This window comes from Mauremys mutica, chromosome 1 (assembly GCF_020497125.1).
Source record: "Mauremys mutica isolate MM-2020 ecotype Southern chromosome 1, ASM2049712v1, whole genome shotgun sequence".
In the NCBI taxonomy this organism is placed as follows: domain Eukaryota; kingdom Metazoa; phylum Chordata; order Testudines; family Geoemydidae; genus Mauremys; species Mauremys mutica.
The window spans coordinates 207,507,853-207,529,393 of NC_059072.1; the positions used below are offsets into that span (position 1 = coordinate 207,507,853).

At 44.5% G+C, this 21,541-nt stretch overlaps 1 long non-coding RNA gene across 1 annotated transcript; it reads right to left on the minus strand.

The window, feature by feature from the left end:
* Positions 1-9,069: 9,069 nt before the first annotated feature.
* On the minus strand, positions 9,070-20,391 carry LOC123356771. The gene is made up of 3 exons (XR_006575446.1): positions 20,356-20,391; positions 17,163-17,337; positions 9,070-9,588 (listed from the first exon to the last, which is right to left on the minus strand). It is a non-coding gene; the product is annotated as an uncharacterized LOC123356771 (long non-coding RNA).
* Between the last annotated feature and the right edge of the window lie 1,150 nt (positions 20,392-21,541).

The following is a 21,541-nucleotide window of genomic DNA, read 5'->3' on the forward strand; positions in this document are numbered from 1 at the left end:
ATCCATATGAGTTCCCACTGAAATCAATGGGATCACGTTCTAAGAGCAGAATTTGGTCCAATGTGATTTGGGGCAGCATGCACAGAGGTATATTTAGATCTATGAATTACTTGAATGATGTTTAAAATCATATTTAGCCAGGAAGTTTCCTACTGACTGTGTGTTAGGCAGAGGCCAAAGAATGTAAATAATTCCAGCTAAGGTGTCCATTAATTCAAACTTTATAAGGCTCTATGTCCACTTATTTTCTATGGTAGCATAAGAAAGAATTTCTTTTTTCAGATACTAACTTGAGGATTTTGCTAAACCCCCCAGACAGGCAATTTTGGACTAAACAATGTTGTTGATTGGAAAGCTGCCAATGTAAACATGGAAAAAAGGCAGAGAAAACACTTTTGGAGGATGTAGGAAACCAAGAGATAGTAAATTATATGATGAGGTTTCTCCTAACCCCTCATATGTCCCCTCAGAGGCCCAAAGTGTGGATCTGAGGGCAGAATTTCTTCATTATGCACAGAATCCCAAGAAAATCCTCTAGTAATCCCTTTCCTCACATCCCCATCAGACTGTGAAGAATTCTTCTCCATCCTCCTCCTGCCATCACATGCAGTGTAATCCTTCTTTCCCTGCGTCACTGGTTCAGTGATCCTTCTTATTCTGTATGATCACATGCATACTATATACCATAGCTTCCTCTAGCGCCCCAAAGGTAGACATTTAGTAAGGGAGAAAACACTTTCCTTCCCATCTCTTCCCATCTCCTGTATGTTCAAAGGAATCTTATTTTCAATCAGGGAAACTAAGTTTTCTCCCAAATCTTTCTCAAATTAAGCCCCACCTCTCTCCTTCTGAGACTCCAGGATAATGTTCATAAAAGCTATTTGAAGTTGTAACAAGTTCAAAGGTGGTACAATTTTATTTAATTCTTTAGAATTTGTCTCTATTGTCATAATCACTTTCTACTCACTACTATACCCTTCCCCATGCATCGTCCTCCAAGACAGTAAATAATGCAATCCCAGATTGCAATCCCAGGACACTTTGAATGAACTAACCAGAACTACCTTATTCTTCCAGCTCCCCCATGTATTCATGTCTGTGCACCACACAGGAAGGCATAGCATTGCAAAGTCAGTGTGCTGCTTAGTCACAAGGGAAGCCTGTGCTAGCTTGTAGCCTCAGGTAAAGTGCTGCATTCTTTCAAGTAGGAGAAACAGAATAAAAATGAAGGATTCAAATATATATCCACATGGACCTCCTCTGAAGTGCTCTCTTTTGTCATTTGTTTGTTTCAAAAACTTATTTTCAATCCTAAAGTGATTGGTATAGATGCCGTTCACACAGCACCAGCATCGTAATCACTCCTACACATACCCTGCAATGTGTTTCCGACTCTCAGAAGAGCTCTGGTTCTGTATGTAATCCATCAGTTTACAGGGAGTAGAATTTTGTGCCAAGTGGTCTCAGAAGTCTGTTGTGTCTAGATTACACTAGTCCTGTGACTAGAGGGGGTGGGGAGAGGGGGAAGCAACAACCATAAGAGAAATGGAAATCAGAAGGCCTGAGGTAGGCAAGATCTTGCCTCTCTCTCTCTCTCTCCTCCAGCTTTACCTTTCAGAGTGTTTCTGTCTCATGTAGAATAGCTGCTCTCGTTTTTAGTGGAGAAGACTCGGTGTGATGGTGGGGGGTGAAGCAAAAGAGAAAGATTTAAATCAAACCTGATTACCCGATGGATAGGCTTCCCTTCCAAGTCATTTCTAATACCCCTTTCCTTCACCCCCCTGCCCTGGCTGATTGCTAAAAGGGAGATTCACTAAGCAAGTGTTAAATTGCTGAGCAAATCAAGGAGGATATAGGAGTACTTGCGGCACCTTAGACACTAACAAATTTATTGTAGCATAAGCTTTCGTGTGCTACAGCTCACTTCATCAGATGCATGTAGTGGAAAATACAGAAGGAAGATTATATATATATATTAACAGGGAACATGAAACTATAGTGGATGGGCCATTACACAAAGTAAAACTATTTCCCCATGCTTATCTTTCCCCCCCTACAGTTCCTTATATCTCCTTGTCAAGTGCTGGAAATGGGCCATTTTCATTACCACTACAAACAGTTATTTTTCTCTCCTGCTGACAACAGCTCACCTTAACTGATCACTCTTCTTATAATGTGTATGGTAACACCCATTGTTTCATGTTCCCTGTGAATATATATATATCTTCCTCCTGTATTTTCCACTACATGCATCCGATGAAGTGAGCTGTAGCCCACGAAAGCTTATGCTCAAATAAATGTGTTAGCCTCTAAGGTGCCACAAGTACTCCTGCTATTTTTGCAGATACAGACTAACACGGCTGCTACTCTGAAACCTGTCAAGGAGGATAGTAGATCTGACACCTGACGGGTCCTTTGGGAGGAGAAGCTTCCCTCCAGGCCGTTGGAAGAATGCCCCAAAAGTAGTCAGCTCACTGCCTCCGCCCTTGCCAGCCTCATTTTCAGGGCTTTAACAGTACAAAACAGTACCACACACACTACTAAAATGTTCCTCATTGTCAAGAATTAGTCCCTAAGAAACTCAGGAAACTATCAAGACTCTTAAACAAGCTGAGAAGCATATGCCCTTTCATTAACCTCTCTGTGGCCAGTAAAAATTTTAAAAAATAAAAATAAAAGCTCAATCAGCATTTCATCTGAGACTCTTGAAGCTGCATGTTAGTGTTGTGGCTTTAGAAATAATCCACCTAAGAGATTACCTCAGCATGGTTGTGAGATAATCTTGTAAACCATTACATGTGTTCAGTCCCTGTCTTCAAAACACCTAAGCTCTCCCCAGGGCTCTTCCATGCCACGTGAATAATTCATGAGGATGTAGGGAACCTCCCACATGGCTCCAGATCTGATCAAATCTTCAATTAGTCAGAGTAATGTATAAATCAGTCGTTCTCAAACTTTTTTACTGGTGTCCCCTTTCACACAGCAAGCCTCTGAGTGCAAACCCCCTTATACATTAAAAACACATTTTTATATATTTAACACCATTATAAATGCTAGAGGCAAAGCAGGGTTTGGGGTGGAGGCTGACAGCTCATGACCCCCCCATGTAATAGCCTCGTGACCCCTTGAGGGGTCCCGACCCCCAGTTTGAGAACCCCTGGTATAAATCAATGAGTACAGCAATTTTGGGGGTGGCGAAGCCAACGGCAGGAGTTCCAGCATGATACACAGAAGAGGAGACTTGCTTTGCTGCAAAGATATTAGGTACGAAAAAGTGTGCCTTCCTCACACATACAACTCCTTAATCCAACCTCTGTCCCTTGTAAAGAAGTTGTGCCTAAGATTCCCATGTGTCTATATTATAAGATGACACAGGGTATATGTGAAGCAGCATAAGAACAAAGGCATTGCTCCACCTAATCTGGTATCACGGACATTGCTATACTGAATCAGATCAGTGGTCAGTCCATCTAGTCAAATATACTGTCTCCAACGTGGCCAGCACCAGATGCCTTCAAGGGGGAGTGTGTGTGTGCAAGAAACTAAGAAACTATTAAAATAAATGTTAGAAATTATTTAAGAAACCAATACATTTTAAAACAGAATAAAGCAAATATATATACATGGATATGGTTATAAAGAGCTCAGAGTTAATAACAGAAAACAAATAGAAATGGGCAAAAACAATTGCAAATTAAAAAAATAACTAACTAATATCTTTACCAAGTGTTTGGAGAAGCTCAGATAGAAGGTGCTGTGGTATTTTGATGTCTGGTGTAGAGGGTGGGGTGATGATGAAGTGTTTGAGGTTAGGACTGTACATTGTATTTTGCAAGCAAAGCTGAAGAGTTGCAAGGTTTGCTCCTGGAGGCTGCATGCACCAATGTCTCTGCTACATCAAAAGGGCTAGACTCAGCATGCTTTAGTTAACTTTAAAAGACCTGAGTTGAGTTTTGAAGGGTTCCCCTGAACGGTTTCATCCATACAGTGGATTTTATGCTTAGCTAGAGGACAAACAGTTACAAAAAAATGCTCCCTCACCATTCTGAGACATCAAATGTGTTACATCCAAAACAGACAGGGCCAGCCATTTTAGTAGTCTGAGCCATGCTTCTGGATGGGAACTTGTAGGGGCTGGGGAGAGGATGGGAAGGGAGGCATTTCCTGAAGATTTTATTGAATTATTAAAACTGCAGTGGGGGCATGAGAGGGCCAATGCTAAGAGTTTTTATTAAAAAAAATAGACTAAAATGTGTCAGTTAACTCTGAACTTAGGAGTCTGAACATCAGAAGGTTCATAAATTGTACATGTGCTGCAGATAATTATCAGTTTAATTTGATACTTCCCACAGCGACAGAGCTGACGTCAGAATGGTTCAACTGCTGTCTTTCAAATGAGCCTCTGACACTGAAAAAGCCCCCCACTGCCCAGCTGCCTTTATGGTATTAACATTCCTCCCGTGCCCCCGACACAACCATATACACAGAGATGCCAAGAAATTACTCAGATTGTATATCTTAGACTATCCCAAACCTTATATCTGTGGGAGATGAGAAGAGGCTAGCCAGGTCCTGAGTTGCTCTAAGCTTTTGTTTTTGTAGAGGGACCCTCACTTCCACCACCCGTGACCTGAATAGTGAAGAACTGTGAAGGAAAACCTGATCTGAACAGGGCTCCTGAGAATTTTTCAAAATATGGCCTCAGAAATAAGTGTCAGATTCCATTTCCTCCAGTCCATTGGAATCTGCAGACGGCAGAGAGATGGCTGTTCCATCCCCCCTCCGTCTTGACCCTGGCACCCAGACAGCAACACCGCCAGGCTCTAAACTGGTTCATGAATCAACCGGCTACAGGTTCTTTGCTACGGGCTCTCTCAGGGTACACTCACTGTTCCATTGCAGCCAGGAGTGGCCTAATGTCAGGGGCCAAGCCACTGTGGGGATTGAGTTACACACACACACGCAGAGACACACACAGACACACACACACTCTCTCTCGCACATACACACAGCTGCCATTAATCCAACCATTGCTTCATATCACTGCCTAGCTGGGAGAGCAAATCTTAGAATTCTATGCATATTTCCAAAGCCATACGGTTATTTGTGATGGCAGAAGGTAGATAATGAATCCCAGACCCTCAAGAAAGCCATATGTATCCTTAACAAGAGACAAATGTGACTGTAGGGTATTGGCACAACCAATCACTATTTGTTTAATTCCAAAATTTCCCCAACAGTTACAATGTACTTTTGTGTGTGTGGCATATACGGGGGAGTACTCCTTTCCCCACCCCCTTGAAAAAATGATCCGATAAACCTGGTGGAATATGCTCCATCCCAGCAATTTATTTGGATGGAGGAAACCAAGGAATTTTAGCAACCCAACCAGGGTATGTATTTTTCTCTCCTCTAAGACCAGCTCTTCCCCTCAGCCCACAACTTCAAGACATGTGTATGGCTACCTTGTCTGTATGATTTTTTTTTGTTTTATTTAATATTTTTATTAAATGAAGGGGGGGAGCACTAACAATTACAAATAAATCACTTGCTTAGCACTTTTCCACTACCCCATCCTTGTGTAATAGAGGTTTTTAATTTATTTAATGGATAGCAGTGTGAATATGCTACACCCCAGGGTTCTCAAACTTTATTGCACTGCGACCCCCCCCCCCCTGCTGTCTGAGAACAAAAATTATGACACGACCCAGGAGAAGGGACCGAAGCCTGAGCTTGCCCGAGCCCCACTGCCCTAGGTGGTGGGGCCAAAGTCAAAGCCTGAGCCCCACCGGCCCAGGCAGGGGGGCCAAAGCCCCAAGGGCTTCAGCCCCAGGCAGGGGGCCTGTAACCTGAGTCCCGCTGCCCAGGGCTGAAGCCCTCAGGCTTCGGCTTTGGCCCTGGGCTGTGGTGCTCGGGTTTCAGCTTTGGCCCCGGACCCCAGCAAGTCTAAGCCAGCCTTGGTGACCCCATTAAATGGGGTTATGACCCACTTTGAGGTCTCGACCCACAGTTTGAGAAACACTGTACCAACATCTGACCTAACCTCCGAGACCTTTAAATAGGTTGAATGTTTACATTAAGCATCATAGTACATCATTACATCATACCCATTTGAAGGTTTCTGAAGGGCAGCTTGAAGTCAATAAAGTATTCTACTGTAGGAAATGTAGCTATTAATAGTTTCTCTGTCCATGAAACTATTCAGAAACACAGACACCTAACACCTAAGAGAACAACCATGTTCAATTTATAGCAAAGCATATGCATACTCTGTTGAATAGTACAGAGACACAGACTGGCCAACCTCTTTGGGAAGTTCAAATTACTTCCCACATGGGCATCTATTCTACCACTTCAGGCAGAGCTTAAAGTGTTGTTTGTTTGTTTTAGTGAAAAGAACTTTGGCTACAGAACTTAAAACTATTCCCATAATGGAGCTTTAATTATCCAAGAGACTGACAATACATTTACATTTTAATTGAGATTAATGAATTATGTATGTTTCATTAGAACATTTTGCATAGCTGGCAGATGAGCATTGGGAAAGGAACAGTATAGAGGCTGTAGGAATTTATCTTAATGGAAGGAGAAGAACATTCTGTTTTTTCAATTGCATTTGATCTAGGAAACACAGCTACAGAAAGGTCACCCCAGCCAGGTACCAGTAGAGCAATAGGGTGATGCAGGGCTCAGGTCTACTCAGGGTCACTTTGCATCCTGGTATGCGGGAGTTATGATAATATTTTAATGCAAAATTTTAAATCATCATTCGTCTACAGTACGAAATTAATTCGAACGTACGCTATTCGAATTTTCAGAAGCGATTTTATACATTTGGTGTTGTGTCCCCCCACTAAAGTGCGTGAATTCAGTGGAGTGCGTCCACAGTACTGAGGCTAGCATTGAATGTCAGAGCGGTGCACTGTGGAAGCTATCCCACAGTTCCCGCAGTCCCTGCCACCCACTGGAATTGTGGGTTAAGCTCCCAGTGCATGATGGGGCAAAAACATTTGTGCGGGTGTTTCTGGGTGTTTGCCGTCACTCGTGCCTCCCTCCATGAAAGCTATGGCAGACGCCATACTGCCAGCAGACGGTGCAGTACAGTGCACCGCCTGTCTCCTGGTACTATGAATCCACCTCGCATGTCCTCTATCTTTCTATCTACTCTTTTATCTAACCATTTCCCTCCTTTTTTCGGCTACTATGAACCGAGCAGCACAGCTTCCGCCGCAAACTCTGCTCTCCCGTTCTTGCATCGCTAGCTAATTTTTCCATGTTGTCTGTCCTGGGCTCACATGCAAGCTACAGAAAGCAACAATTCCCCCTCCATTTTTCGGCCATCGTGAACTGAGCCACACAGCTTCCACCACTTTTTCCATGTTGTTGGTCCTGGGCTCCCGTGGAAGCTACAGACGGCAACAATTCCCCACCGTTTTTCAGCCATCATGACCTGAACCGCACAGCTTCCGCTGCAAACTCTGCTCACGCTTCTGCCACAAACTCTGCTCTCCCGCTCTTGCAGCTCTAGCGAGCTTCCCGACTCTGTGAAAGCTACAGAAGACAACCATTTACTTCCTTTTATCGGCCATCTTGAACCAAACAGGCCTCCTACATTTCGTGCCCTTTTTCCAGGATTACCTGTGCAAGTGCCAAAGTGTGGCAATCATGGAGCCCGCTCAGATCTCAGCTGCGGTTTTGACCATTGTTAATACCACGCGCATTATCTAGCAGTATGTGCAGTACCTGCAAAACCGGGCAAGGAAGCGATGACAGTGTGATTACTATACTGATGAGGACATGGACACAGACATTCCTAGAAGCATGGCATGTGGCGATTGGGAGATCATGGTGGCATTGGGCCAGGTTCATGCCGAGGAACGCCGATTCTGGGCCCGGGAAACAAGCACAGACTGGTGGGACCGCATAGTGTCTCAGGTCTGGGATGATTCCCAGTGGCTGCGAAACTTTTGTATGCATAGGGCCACTTTCATGGAACTTTGTGACTTGCTGTCCTCTGCCCTGAAGCGCAAAAACACCAAAATGAGAGCAGCCCTCACAGTTGAGAAGTGAGTGGCCATAGCACTGTGGAAGCTTGCAACGCCCGACAGCTACCGGTCAGTCGGGAATCAGTTTGGAGTGGGCAAATCTACTGTAGGGGCTGCTGTGCTGCAAGTAGCCAGTGCAATCATTGACCAGCTGCTATTAAGGGTAGTGACTTTGGGAAATGTGCAGACCATTGTGGATGGCTTTAATGCACTGGGGTTCCCTAACTGCGGTGGGGCGACAGATGAAACGCATATCCCTATCTTGGCACCGGCACACGAGGGAGGCCAGTACATAAACTGCAAGGGGTACTTTTCCATGGTGCTGCAAGCACTGGTGGATCACAAGAGATGTTTCGCCGACATCAACGTCGGATGGCAGGGAAAGGTGCATGACGCTTACATCTTCAGGAACTCTGGTCTGTTTGAACAGCTGCAGGAAGGGACTTACTTTCCAGACCAGAAAATTACTGTTGGGGATGTTGAAATGCCTATAGTTAACCTTGGGGACCCAGCCTACCCCTTAATGTCATGGCTCATGAAGCCATACACAGGAACCCTGGACAGTAATAAGGAGCAATCCAGCTATAGGCTGAGCAAGTGCAGAATGGTGGTAGAATATGCTTTTGGACGTTTGAAAGCGCGCTGGCACAGTTTACTGACTCGGTTAGATCTCAGCATTACCAATATTCCAATTGTAATTGCTGCTTGTTGCATGCTCCACAATATCTGTGAGAGTAAGGGAGAGACGTTTATGGTGGGGTGGGAGGTTGAGGCAACTCACCTGGTGGCCAATTTCACACAGCCAGACAACAGGGCTATTAGAAGAGCGCAGCAGAGTGCGCTGCGCATCAGAGAAGCTTTGAAAGCCAGTTTAATGACTGACCAGGGTACGGTGTGACAATTGTGTTTGTTTCTCTTGAAGTTACCTGCCCCCTATATATATGAAAGGAAATAAAGTCAAAATTGTTTAAAAACTGTTCTTTATTATTTGTTGCACAACACATTGAGAGAAATGGGGGTGGAGGTATTGGGTTAGGGGGTTGAGGAGGAGGGAAGAACAAGTCCAGAAACCAAATCAAAAGTTCTCATATGTCAGCTTTCTGCTGCTTGGGCGATCCTCTGGGGTTGCGTGTGTGGGTCCCCATAGCCTCCCCACTTGTGTTCTTGGGCGTCTGGGTGAGGAGGCTATGGAACTCAGGGAGGGGGAGGGCAGTTATACAGGGGCTGCAGCGGCAGTCTGTGGTCTTGTTGCCTTTCCCACATTAGATCCACCATGCAGTGGAGCATGTCAGTTTGCTCCCCCATGAGCTTGACTATAGCCTCCTGCCTGCTCTCATCGCATGTGTCCCTCCTCACTTTGTGTTCCTGTAATGCTTTACAGGACTCCGCAATTGTTTGACTCCACACATTCAGCTGGGCCCTATCAGTGCAGGAGGACTGCATGAGCTCAGCGAACATGTTATCCTGAGTTCATTTTCTCGCCTTCTAATCTGGACCAGCCTCTGGGATGGAGTTGATAGGGGCCGCATTGAAACATTTACACCTGCGGAAGGAGAAAAAGGGAGGGTAGTATTTTAAAAGATACATTTCAGAGAACAAAGGGGACACTTTGGTGTGAGTAAGCCACCACACACGTTCGGGCAACAGAATTCAGCTTGCAGGCAGCCTAGGGCAACACGGGGTTCTGCTTCTTCTACATTCATTTAAATGCTTTCAAACTGCTGGGCCCCCTTTCCCATAGCAAGCAATGCCTGGTGGGTTTGCCATATAAAAGGAGGGCCTGCGGGCTCTCTGGGATGATCACTTCACACAGCGTGGCTCCGATGAGGCTCTGTGCAGGGATGAGCCCTTTAAACGTGGCTCCGATCAGGCTCTCACTCACCAGAAGTACCTTCTCCAGGGTCACGGAACAGGAGCCCGCATTGGGAGTGGGGGGAGGCTATTGGCTCCAGCGTTAAGCATAGTTCCTGGCTAGGGGGGGAAACGGATTCCCCACTTGCCGCCTGTGCACTGTCCTCCTCCTCCTCTTCATCCTCCAATGTCTCTTCCTCCTTGCTCAGTGCAACTCCCTACTTGCAGGTGTCCATGGACAGTGGTGAGGTAGTGGGCGTCACCCCTCATAACTGAGCAAACAGGAAGTGAAATTCAAAAGTTCCTGGGACTTTTCCTGCCCACCTGGCTAGTGCATCGGAGTTGAGAGTGTTGTCCAGAGCGGTCACAAGGGAGCATTCTGGGATAGCTCCCGGAGGCCAATAACATCGAATTGCATCCACAATATCTTTAACCCGGGATTGCGATCTCGATTTAAGTGTTACTCCACTTGCCAAGGTGGAGTACAGAAATCAGATTAAAGAGCCCTTTAAATTGAAAAAACCGGTTTGGTCGTGTGGACGGGATAATTTTTTTTCGAATTAATTCAGCTAATTCCAAAATAACAGACTAGTGTAGACCAGGCCTTAGTAAAAGTTTAGCCTGCTGAGCACATTTGGGGGGGCTGTGTACACTGAAAATTCGACAGTGAAAAGTCTCCTATTCCTAGCTTGGTCTAGGAAGCTCATCAGAACAGCCACACTCATTCACAGGACCTTTGAGTTGGAACAACACTCATACTAACATCTGTGGCGTTGCCAACTCTCATGACTTTGTCAAGAATCTTGTAATACTTGGTGTCTTGCTTAAAGCCCAGCTTCTAGATGCATGAAAATCTCAGCCTTCCTTTTTTAAAAAAAAGTAAGCTAGCCCTCATAGTTGCAGTGAAAAACTTGAAAAAAAATAAAACATCAGAAGACAAAAAGGCCCCCAAAGTTGTTATTTTTAAAAATCTCATGACTTTTAAGCCAATCTGATGACTTTTTTGGCACTTGGAGTTGGCAGTACTGTATAGTCTTCAACATAATCATCTTAGTGCTATTCACCCAGAGCTCTAGCCCTAATGACAGGCCAAGTTTCTAAAAGAATCAGGAGCTGCCAAAGGAAATCAAGAACGTCCTTTTAGGCAGCATCCCATCCCTATGTAGGATTCTAGAATTATTGCAGCACTTGAATGTCATGTTTCATTTGCTTACTTTGGCTTAATATTTATTATTTAGTCTACTATGTCTCTGTACTGAAAAGTGTCTTGGAAGCCATGACAGGAAATGTGCTGCGTGAGGTTAGCATGTGGTATTGAGTGTGAACCTTCTTTGATGAACACAACCCTAAACGAAAATCATTACTGATCTTGCTTCAGGCTGTGTTGAGGAGATGCTCATGCTGTTTATTAACTTATTCATGTAATGGGAGAAGGCATAGTGTACCTACAAAAGGGTCAGCCAGACATCATTTACTTGCAAATAAGCTGCGTGCTCATACGAGCATAGGGATTCCCGTATTAGATCAGATCTCTGGTCCATTCAGCCCAATATACTGTTTCTGATCTTTCTTCAGAAGAAGGTGGAAAAAACCTCATATTGAACAATTATGGAATAACCTTACTATAGGAGAAACTTCTTCCTAAACCCAGTCAGCTAGAGGTTGACTTATGATATGACCTGAAACTTGAGCATTCACAATTACATTACTTCTATTGAAGGGATATAATGTAATTGTGGATGTCCTCATTATCCATATAAATATTTAACCCTTTTCTGAGTCCTAGTGAGCTCCAGGATCAGTTCAAACTAGTGGCAATGAGAACCAGAACTTAATTGGGGCTCCAAAAGGAGTCAATACAGGAGCATACAGTACAACAATCTTATTTACAATGGGTGCTCTTTGCATTTGAATAGAAACAACAGCTCGTGACATTTCTATCTTTTACGAAATGTCGCTTCCCACTTTTGAAACATGCTCCTAATTTTCTCCCAGTCTCTAACTTCTTTATTGCATACCGTTATAACATTTACCCATGCCTCTTTTATTACCAGTTACTAAATCACATTGAAAGGCACTTCAAATACATCAAACACATTCCTAATATTATTTTTCCATGTAAGCAGTTGATGACACTGCCAAAGAGGTGTTATCTGATCACAAACACGAGGGTAGGTGGTGGTCCATGAGAAAATTTCTCTTTTCAGATGCGGACCACACTACAAAAATGTTTGAGGATCCCCGTTTTAAGACTCTTAGCTATTTATACCGTCATAGGCAACAAACAAAACACAGTACTCAGTTACCATACTACCACAGCATTCTAAAGGGTTCAGTAAACTCTCTCTCTGCCCCATTCTGATATATTATCTTTTACACAGCACTGACTTTGGACTGCAGCCACTTTTCTACACGCAGTTTAGGTGCAAGACCTGGGACAGCTGGGCAGGGGTCCCAGCCAAAGGGAACAAAAACTTGAAATAATGTTTTGTTTTAATATTACCAGCAAACTCTATGGAATACATATACAAGAAGGGTCTATTTGCTATTTAGAGATTTGTTAGTCACAGAGAAATCTACAGGGTCCTCCAAAGTTTTGGTGAGTCTTCCTTTGCTATCACCTCCCAGGGATTTGGTAAATGCATGTTACGAAGAAACAAGACAGAGAAGCACTGTGGATTCAGGCAGTTTTATTCCTCTGCCCCCACACTCTGTTTCACAGAAATGGGAGGGCAGATAGATTACTTTTGAAGATTGGTATATGCTTCACTTGGTGCTGATGCTACCTTTATATTTTACTTTTTGACATCATAAAATGGTGACTAAAATAAATACATGAAAAAGCTATCAACATGCAGACTTTTTGGTACAGTTTAAAGAAAGTATCCTCAATATCAGTGGGATCCAAAGTTTAGCCCACAGAGTACAACATGCCCTACAGGCACCTTTGTCTTTAAAACTGAGGTATAACTTGCACAGGCTGTATGGCACAGCATCAGAGAAACTACTCAGATTAGGATGGAGCACTATATGCTGGAACCTAGAGTCTCTACGAGTCCTACCTATGTATCCAAGGTGAGAATTGCTGCAATCTGCTCCATTGCATACAAATTGGGTGCCGACTTTGGGCTCCTGCCCGTACTACCCCCAGCCACGCTGCTATTTTTTGTGCTGTAGCTTGAGCAGAGCTTGTGTGTGTGTGTGTCTAAGTGCACTGGGAAGCACACTGCCAGCAGCAGTGTAGATGTAACCTGAGGCAGTGCCAGGGCTAGCCCATAGGAGGCCCTAAACAGGAATATTTTGCCCCCTTCCCCCGCCCCCACCACATACTTGATTTTTCCTCTCCCCCCCCCCTTTATATTATTTAAGGACAATTTTAATTGGCTCAGCAAGCAGGAGATACTCCTAATGTTTCTTTGTTATCAGCTTTTAATAGGAGTTTTCATGCTACAAATGAACTAAAGGAAAGAAAACCACTGACGCCTTTAACTCATTTGTGATGGTGGAGGGAGATTTCCTCATTTCTCTGTGACCTCCAGGTGACATCCCACTACTTACATTCAACTGAGGTCTCCCGGGCAGCTGCCATGCATAAGAAAGCAATAAAAACACTTTCAGTTGTTGATGCATCTGCCTTTGTTTTGCTCTTTGACTGTGCTCTCTGCTACCAGGGGGGAATGTTTGACGCAGACTAGCGTGACTTTGCATTTCATACCGCATGGTCCATTTAGCTGCTGTAACTTTACTTTAAGCTGGTCATGGGGAAGAATTAAGCTCTTTTCTTCACAGACATCTAAATTCCCTCTAGTTCTCGTGAACTCCGAGAGAGAGAGAAAAGAGATGTGTTTCTGCCTCTTTCTGTGCAGTCCCAGGTAGAGAGGTAGTTTTTTATATTCAGAGTACACACTGCACTGGTTCCCTGATTTTACCACACAGAAGCCTCTCAAGCCTGACAAAGCAGGCCTTCCCTCAGTGCCTCCCCCCCACTCTACTGAGATAAACTAGGTTTTCAGGGTACAATGAACACTCTGACCTTCTCAAAACACAAACTGATTGTAGCCGTGGGATGACAAAGCTGGGCTGAGACGTACTTTTAACACAGGCCCCACAGGCCTGATTCTCTTCATTGGCTTGCCCCATTTGTAGTCATCTACATCTGGGCAAAGTTGATGTAAACAGCACAATGGCTGCTTTTTACACACACTTTGCACAGATGTACCCAACTGCACAAAGGCCTCATGTGTTAGAAATGAAGCATGAGGGTGCAAAAGAACCTCATTCAGTTTGAGGCTTGCTCCAAAAGAAGAATCAGGAATACCAGAGCTGCAGCCCCTGGACACTGGAAATGGGTTTTTGAAAAGAAGAGAATCTCCTGAGATAGCATCAATTCTGTGAAATGCCCTGCAGTAGTGAGAATCACGGCTGTGGGGTAGGGTGCCAAGTACCAACCTTCCCCACAAAGCAAGAGGCCAGCTGCCTCCTTTTCACCACTTTTGGAATGCAAAGAACATACCTATAGAACTTAGACCAGCCCTAGAAAGGAAGGGAGGTAATAGCCTCACAGCTTCCAGTGGTTATTAACCACCATGGTCTTGATCACAGCCCTACCTGCTGCTAGACACAAAATTCCTCATGTCTGGGATAAATGAATAAACTTTAAGATCCCAGTTCTGAGCGGCATCTCTCAGGAGGCGCAGCACTGGGGAAGTAAGCAAAGGTCGATTTAAAGCACTTTTCAATGTCCAGAATTTTGGGACTAGTGACAGCCAGTTTGGCAGCCCTCAGGATAAACTAGAGCTGACCTAATGGCTACTCTAACTTATGTCTGGTCTGTAGAGATCCCCAAAGGACTATCCAGCCACGACACAGAACAATCAAGACACACTCATCAACAACCCCTCTTTTCTACAGGCCTGCCTCCTGCAAACCATTACACACAGGGAGCAACAAGAGGCAACCAATGACTGTTAGGATATTCCCCGCTGGGGAGCCCCTTGGGCTTTCCTACCCACATGCATTGCAGGAGGTCCTCTCTCTCGCCTACAAATGAAAAACTCCATAATCGTGTAGGGTAACCACTGTAAAGGTATGAAGCTTTACAATATATTGCGTAACAGGAAGAAGGAAGGAAATTAGTACAAGTGCCGGGAGGGGGGCAACCAAACGAACCAAACCACAACAAAATTGGGCATTTTCCAATTGTCATCAGTGAAATAACAGAGGGTATTTCCAGTCGAGCTGCATTCTAATCAAAAGATACCACACACATTCACAGTAAGGTGATCTAGGGTAGGCATCACCGGCACAGAAGAAAGCATGGCACAGCAACATAAGCACACCAAGTTACATAAAATAGCATGGAGGTTCTGAGTTAAGGTATGTCTACACTGCAATCACAAAGCTAGATTGCAGCTCTTGTAGTCATGTCTGTGCTAGCTTTAATGTAGCTAGCTCGTATACCAGAGCAGCAAAGTCACAGCAGCACACAGTTCAGCCCCGGCTGTCCAAACCCTCCAGGAATCCAGGGTAATTACTTGCACACTGCTGCAGCTTCTCTGCTCTGGCACTCAAGCTAGCTAGATCAAAGCTTGCTCAGGAATGCCTACACAAGCTGCAATCAACCCCAGGACTGCAGTGTAGACATACCCTTACACACATAAAGCAAGGACATTCATACAGGCATTCAGAGGGAGAGAGATCTCCATTATATCACTCTGAAATCAAGGTGAATTTTTAAATTTATGCCTGAACCATTCCTATAAGATCACCATGCATATATGCAACTCTAGAAAGGTCAAAAGCTCCCTTGGTAACTGTGCTTTATTTCTGCATTGACTGACTGTAGTTTTAGGGCCCAGCCCTGTCTTTACTTATGCCCTATGCATCTCTGATGGAGCCAATGGAACTGCACAGGGTGTAAATCAAGGCAGGTGTAACCTAGTGGGCGGTTTCACTAGCCAGGGAAGGGAAATAAACCTCCAGGCACCCATATTTTCAAGGCCCTTTCCTCGGGGTTTATTTTATTGTCTACAAAACAGTCACAAAACAAAAACAAATCAACTGGCGACTCTGGGCAATAATCCCCACAGGCTGTCTCCACTTCGCCCAGCCCAGAGGGGAGAAGGCACTCTCTTCTCCTCAGTTTTCCCTTTGATCTTCACTTCCCCTTCCTTGCACACTCTGGCCCTGAGCAGCCACATGAGTCCCCGTGGGACCAGTTAACCCTGTTACAGATTGCAGCACCTTTACTTTGTCACAGCAGGGTTTGCCTTAACATGTTAATATTTGCCCTGCATTTTCCCTGCTGCATCTTATGCCTGTTACAGTTCAAGTTCTGTCCTTGATAGCTCCTGAGAGTAATTGATCCCTATCCTCTTTATAGCACCTTGGTAAGTACTGTCTTTGTAGGTAGTTAAACGTCTCCCCTCCACCTCCCCGCCATCTCTTCTCCATATTGAACATCTCCAGTTCTCTTAACCTTTACTTCAGCGATTTTATTTTCTACAACTTTTGTCATTTATTTTTATATGTTCCTCCTCTGATTTCTCTCCAGTTGGTGTGCCCCTTTACAAATGTGATCACATGAAGCCTAACCAGAAAGCCAACCAGTGCCAAAATAATTACCTCATTTATTTCATGAGAGATTCCTGTTAAGATAACCCTAGATGGCGTTTTCCTGTTCGCAACAATGTTTTACCTGATGTCCAGTTTATCATCTCCTATAACCTCCAGATCCATTCCTGCAGCACTGCTGCCTAGCCAATCATGCCTCATTTTACTTTTGTGAATTTGATTATTTCTTCCTACATCAGCTACTTTACATTAGATTGTATCTCCTTTGATAGATTTCAGTTCATTTTTCTTATCTATCAAGCTCATACTGTATTTTAATTCTACCCTCAGTGTATTGACAGTCTCTCTCCGTTTTGTATCATCCTCATATTAGATTAGTGTATTCTCCCCTCCACTCTCCAAGTCATTTATTATTTGCATTACAGTAGCATCCAGAGGCCCAAATCAGTATCAGATCTCAATTGCACTAGATGCTGTACAGACATATAGTAAGAGACAGTTCCTGCCCCCAGGTGCTTCCAGTTTAATTTAAGAACAGACACAAGAAGAAGGTGTAGCAAATAATCAGAGCAAATGAGGAAATGTTTGAACTGTACAGAACTTGGAGTCAGTGGCAGTTCTGTCTTTAGGACAGCTGGAGCAGTCCTCCACTCACAACCAGAAGATAATAAAAGCAATCTCAAACAGATGTACCTTTTAGCCCCATCCTGTGTGTGTCAATCAGAGCAGTTCATTTAACACCAGAGTACTTCCCAAAGAAGGATCCAGGTTGGTAACAGCTGCTCCGTGCTCCATATGGTGCAGTGCCCACGTGCATTATTCCAGCATGTAGACTCGGATACCATGGTGATGGATGGAGTATAAATGCCTGGACAGAATAGATAAGATTGGTTAGGCTTCTGCAGCAGTAATAGCTCTAGAACTACACTGGATAGCCCATCAACTGCAGCAGAGGCCCAAGGATCACAGTCAGAAGGGCAGTGAACAAACGAGCACATGTGCGGCCAAGGGAAGTTACAGCACCCACCCTAAGATGCCACTGCCCAGATCTACAGCTTGTGAGATCCTTCTTGACATTTCAGCTCAGCTCAGCGCTGAAATAATAGTTACTGTTGAAGCTCGATTGTGTTTAAGCAAATGCATGGTTGTCTCACAAGTGATTCTATGTAGCCACACTTCACCAGTTTCTCTAGGAGTGGAGTCACTATCAATAGCTTTATATTACAAGTACACTTTAAATGCCCTGAGTGCTGCAAATGGCAAGTACTCTACAGTATGGCCATGGACTCCTCAGAAACAAATCATGGCAAACCCACTTAATTTTATTTCCTCAATGACAGCAGGATCAGTGAATAAACGAATTGTGGTGGAGACAGCATATAACATAGTGCACTCTGCTCACTGCTTCAGTTTTATTCACTAAGGAGCGGATTACAGCTGGCCTTCACGCAGGGGCCTGGTGGGGTGAGGCTACAATGAGCTATACTTGGCATAACCTGCAAAATAACCAGCCATAACTGCAGTCCATGAAGAGCACAAAGATTATTCCCATTGATGGGGAGCTTCAGAGGGGGCAAGAAAGGGAGGAAAGGACACACTCACACACACTTGAGCTGTCACAGCTGGCTGGCTGTGCGATAGGAGGGGGAAATACGCTATATACCATGAAGGGAAGTAACAGGATCGCTGCCTCTGTGGGCCTGGGAGTTCTGAGAGGCATTCTTCTTCTCTGAGGCAGAATGTCTCCTTGTACTTCCCTTGGGGACAGTATGGCTACACAGCAACCCCAATACAAGACTATGCCTTGCAGGCATGACTGAGTACTAAATTCATCTTTGTGAAGACAAGCCACTTTAAGATCCTATGGGCTCCTCATGCCCCAGTTATACCCAGCACTGAGGACTTCAGTCATACCTAAGGCTTTGTGCCAGGGGCGGCTCTAGAAATTCCGCCGCCCCAAGCAGGGCAGCGCACCGCGCCGCTCGCGCCGCCCTTCCCCGGTCCCGCGGCCGGGGCAGAAGTGCCTGCGGACGGTCCCGTGGTCCCGCAGCTCCAGTGGAGCATCCGCAGGCACGCCTGCGGGAGCTCCGTCCGAGCCGCGGGACCAGCGCACCCGCCGCAGTCATGCCTGTGGGAGCTCAAGCGGAGCCGCGGGAAGAGGGGACCCTCCGCAGTCATGCCTGCGGCAGGTCCGCTCGTCCTGGGGCTCCGGTGGACCTCCCGCAGGCATGACTGCGGAAGGTCCACCGGAGCCAAATGCCGCCCTGCCACGACAATGCCGCCCCACGTGCCTGCTTGGCGCGCTGGGGTCTGGAGCCGGCCCTGCTTTGTGCAGGCCTTCTGCGTGGGGGCGAATTAGAGCCTAAGCTTGTTACCATCTGTTATCCTGTCAAAGAAAGAAAAAGAATTGGTTTGACATGATTTGTTTCTACTGTAACTTAAAGCATTTAACATACATTTCTGTCCAAACTATTTCCTTTATTCACTAAGGGTCAATCTCTGCCCCTTTCCCAGCTAAGGCAGCTGGCAAAGTTCTGCTGTATGAGGAAGGGGGATAGGATTCCTAGAGCCTAACTCCTTAATCTATAGGGGTGGGGTTAAAAGATTTGCAGATCTAGGTCCGTTGGCCACTCCACCCAGCATTACAAAGAACATGAGCTGAGGACACAGCTACAGCTCAGAGACTGCCAAAGTAGATATGCTGCTGCCCTGCAGCACGAGTGGTAGGAACTAGGATTCTGTAACCACACGCATTAAAATCTTTTGCACCAAGCCCATTTATTTAGGCTTAGTGTGGGGTGGAGGGAAAGGTTTGCCCTCAGATTCATTGCAACCTCATTCAGGAATTAAATCCAGTAAATTGCTGGGGCATGATTTGTTTCTGAAATGCCCATGTCACACGCTCTCTTCCCTCAGAAATTCACACTTAGCAGTACAAGGGTAATTTGCCTTCTATACATCACTGCCTTCTGCTTAGGAATTTCAGCTCTCATGCCTATAAAGCAACCACTTTTTTCTAACCCCACTGTCAGAGGACTGTATTAGGGCACATCTACAGGGGCACACTCAGGAAAGCTAAGCCAAATTAATTTAAGATATGAAAACTCATCATTAACTACAGTAAAATACACAAATTTCCATCTGTGTTTTGGAGCAAGTAAATCACACAGACATCCTCTAATCTCCTCTGTATTATTTTAGTAGTATTTACTGTCCAGAAAGGGAATTTCTAGATTATAAATAACCTTCTGGAACAGGGAGATTGAAATGTCCTATCGCAGATAATGCCAAGGAATAAATGTTTTGTTTCTAGTCCTTTTCTCCTCAATAACTAAGGCCTGGTCTGCACATAGTTTCTGTACTGCCTAGGTTAGAGGTGTGATTTTTTACTGAAATAGTTATACCAGTACATCCTCAAGTGTGGACAAAGTTATAGGCAGGGCTTCTAATAATATGTGATCATGCACTTAAAGACTGTATTATAATGTAATGCAGACACACAAGGCAGCTGAATTAAGGATGCAGAGGCAACCTTAATACTGGTATTTCCTAACTTTTGAATGCTTGACTTTGCAACCTAAATAATGTTTTTTTAATTTATTTATCTGTGTGTATGTGTAATACCATTATAAAGGTGTCTTATATAAGAATAGCTTATTTCCCTTCCTGTATTATAATAAATTATACCAGTATGAGCATCTTTGCACCAGTATAACTGTATTGCTTTGACAACACTGGTATAGTTAAAGTAGTAAGCTTTTGTATGTTAACAAGGTTCTACTTTCTAATTTGAGAGTGAGTTGAAGGCATGCATTATGTCCCAGCTTTCACAGCACCATATCTCTTCCCTCTATCTGTTCTTTAATTCTCCTTGTTTAAAGTTTACCTTCTTCTGGCTGCTTTCTGAACCAAAAGCTGAGTCAGTTTGGAGAAAGACTCCAAAATGGAGGACAGACCATTTATGGACTGAACCTCCTCCCACAGGTGTAGTTAGGTTAAGATGGAGTGGAGTGAAAGGGTGGTCATGGCCCTAATGATACAGCTCTCGCTCTAAACAGATGCGCCCTGTGTTAGCTCTAGTGGAAGGAATGGCTAGAGAGGGGGTTTTCATCAATGCTATTTTTCTTTGTGTATGTATTTTCTGTATATACAATTTAAGTCTTGCTAACATGGGATTGAAAAATGAAAGTGGCTTTGGGGGAACAAAGGAGGAATTCTGTTGTTCACGCTGCCTTCCTGAAGTCTGTAGGAGAGGTGCCCCTGGTTCCTATGGACCTTAAGAGCAGTGTTTGGTATAGTTAGTCCTGGTTAAGTGCAGCCACTATGTGATAATGGATCCCGTACCTGCTGGGTGTGGTGCTCTGTCTCCCTTTAGTGGCACCTAGACCATCTAGAGATTAATAAGTCTGCTACAGCTGTAGCTAAGAGGCACAGGGCTTGAGGCTTATGCATTTAGCTCCAGAGATCCCCTGGTTCAATCCTGCCCACCAACAATGGGGGTCTGCTGGTGTTTCAATAACTCTTAGTAAGTTTGTCAGGAGGATTCCTATTCCATCATGTCTACAAAGTTTAGAAGTCTGCCAGTGTAGTTTTCTCTTGATGTGCAACAACTCCTGCTTTTCCCATCATTTACAGTATGCCAAGAGTTCTAAAACTTGAGCTGTTACTTAGGACCAGTATTTTGTGTGGTGGGGACATGATGAAAGAACAAGCATTTTGAATATACCTGCCTTGCCCAATAAGGGCAATAGATAGTCTTAGGCCCAAAATTTTCAAACCAGGGTGCCAGAGTTAGGCTCTTCAATCCATATTTAGGCATGAAAGTAAAAATGGCCTGGTTTTCAAAGGTCCCCATCTCCAGGTCCCATCAACTTAATGAGATTTGCGCTCAGCACCCCTGAAAAGCAGGTCACTTAACTTTTACAGAGGTGCTTGGATATAGAATTACGAGTCTAATTTTACATATCCAGGTGTGAATTTTTTGACTTTACTGTGATTTCCTAAATGTGGATGGTGTGGTTTGATTTTTTGGTAATGGCTGCTTTTTGTTATTGACTTTAACTCATCTTGGG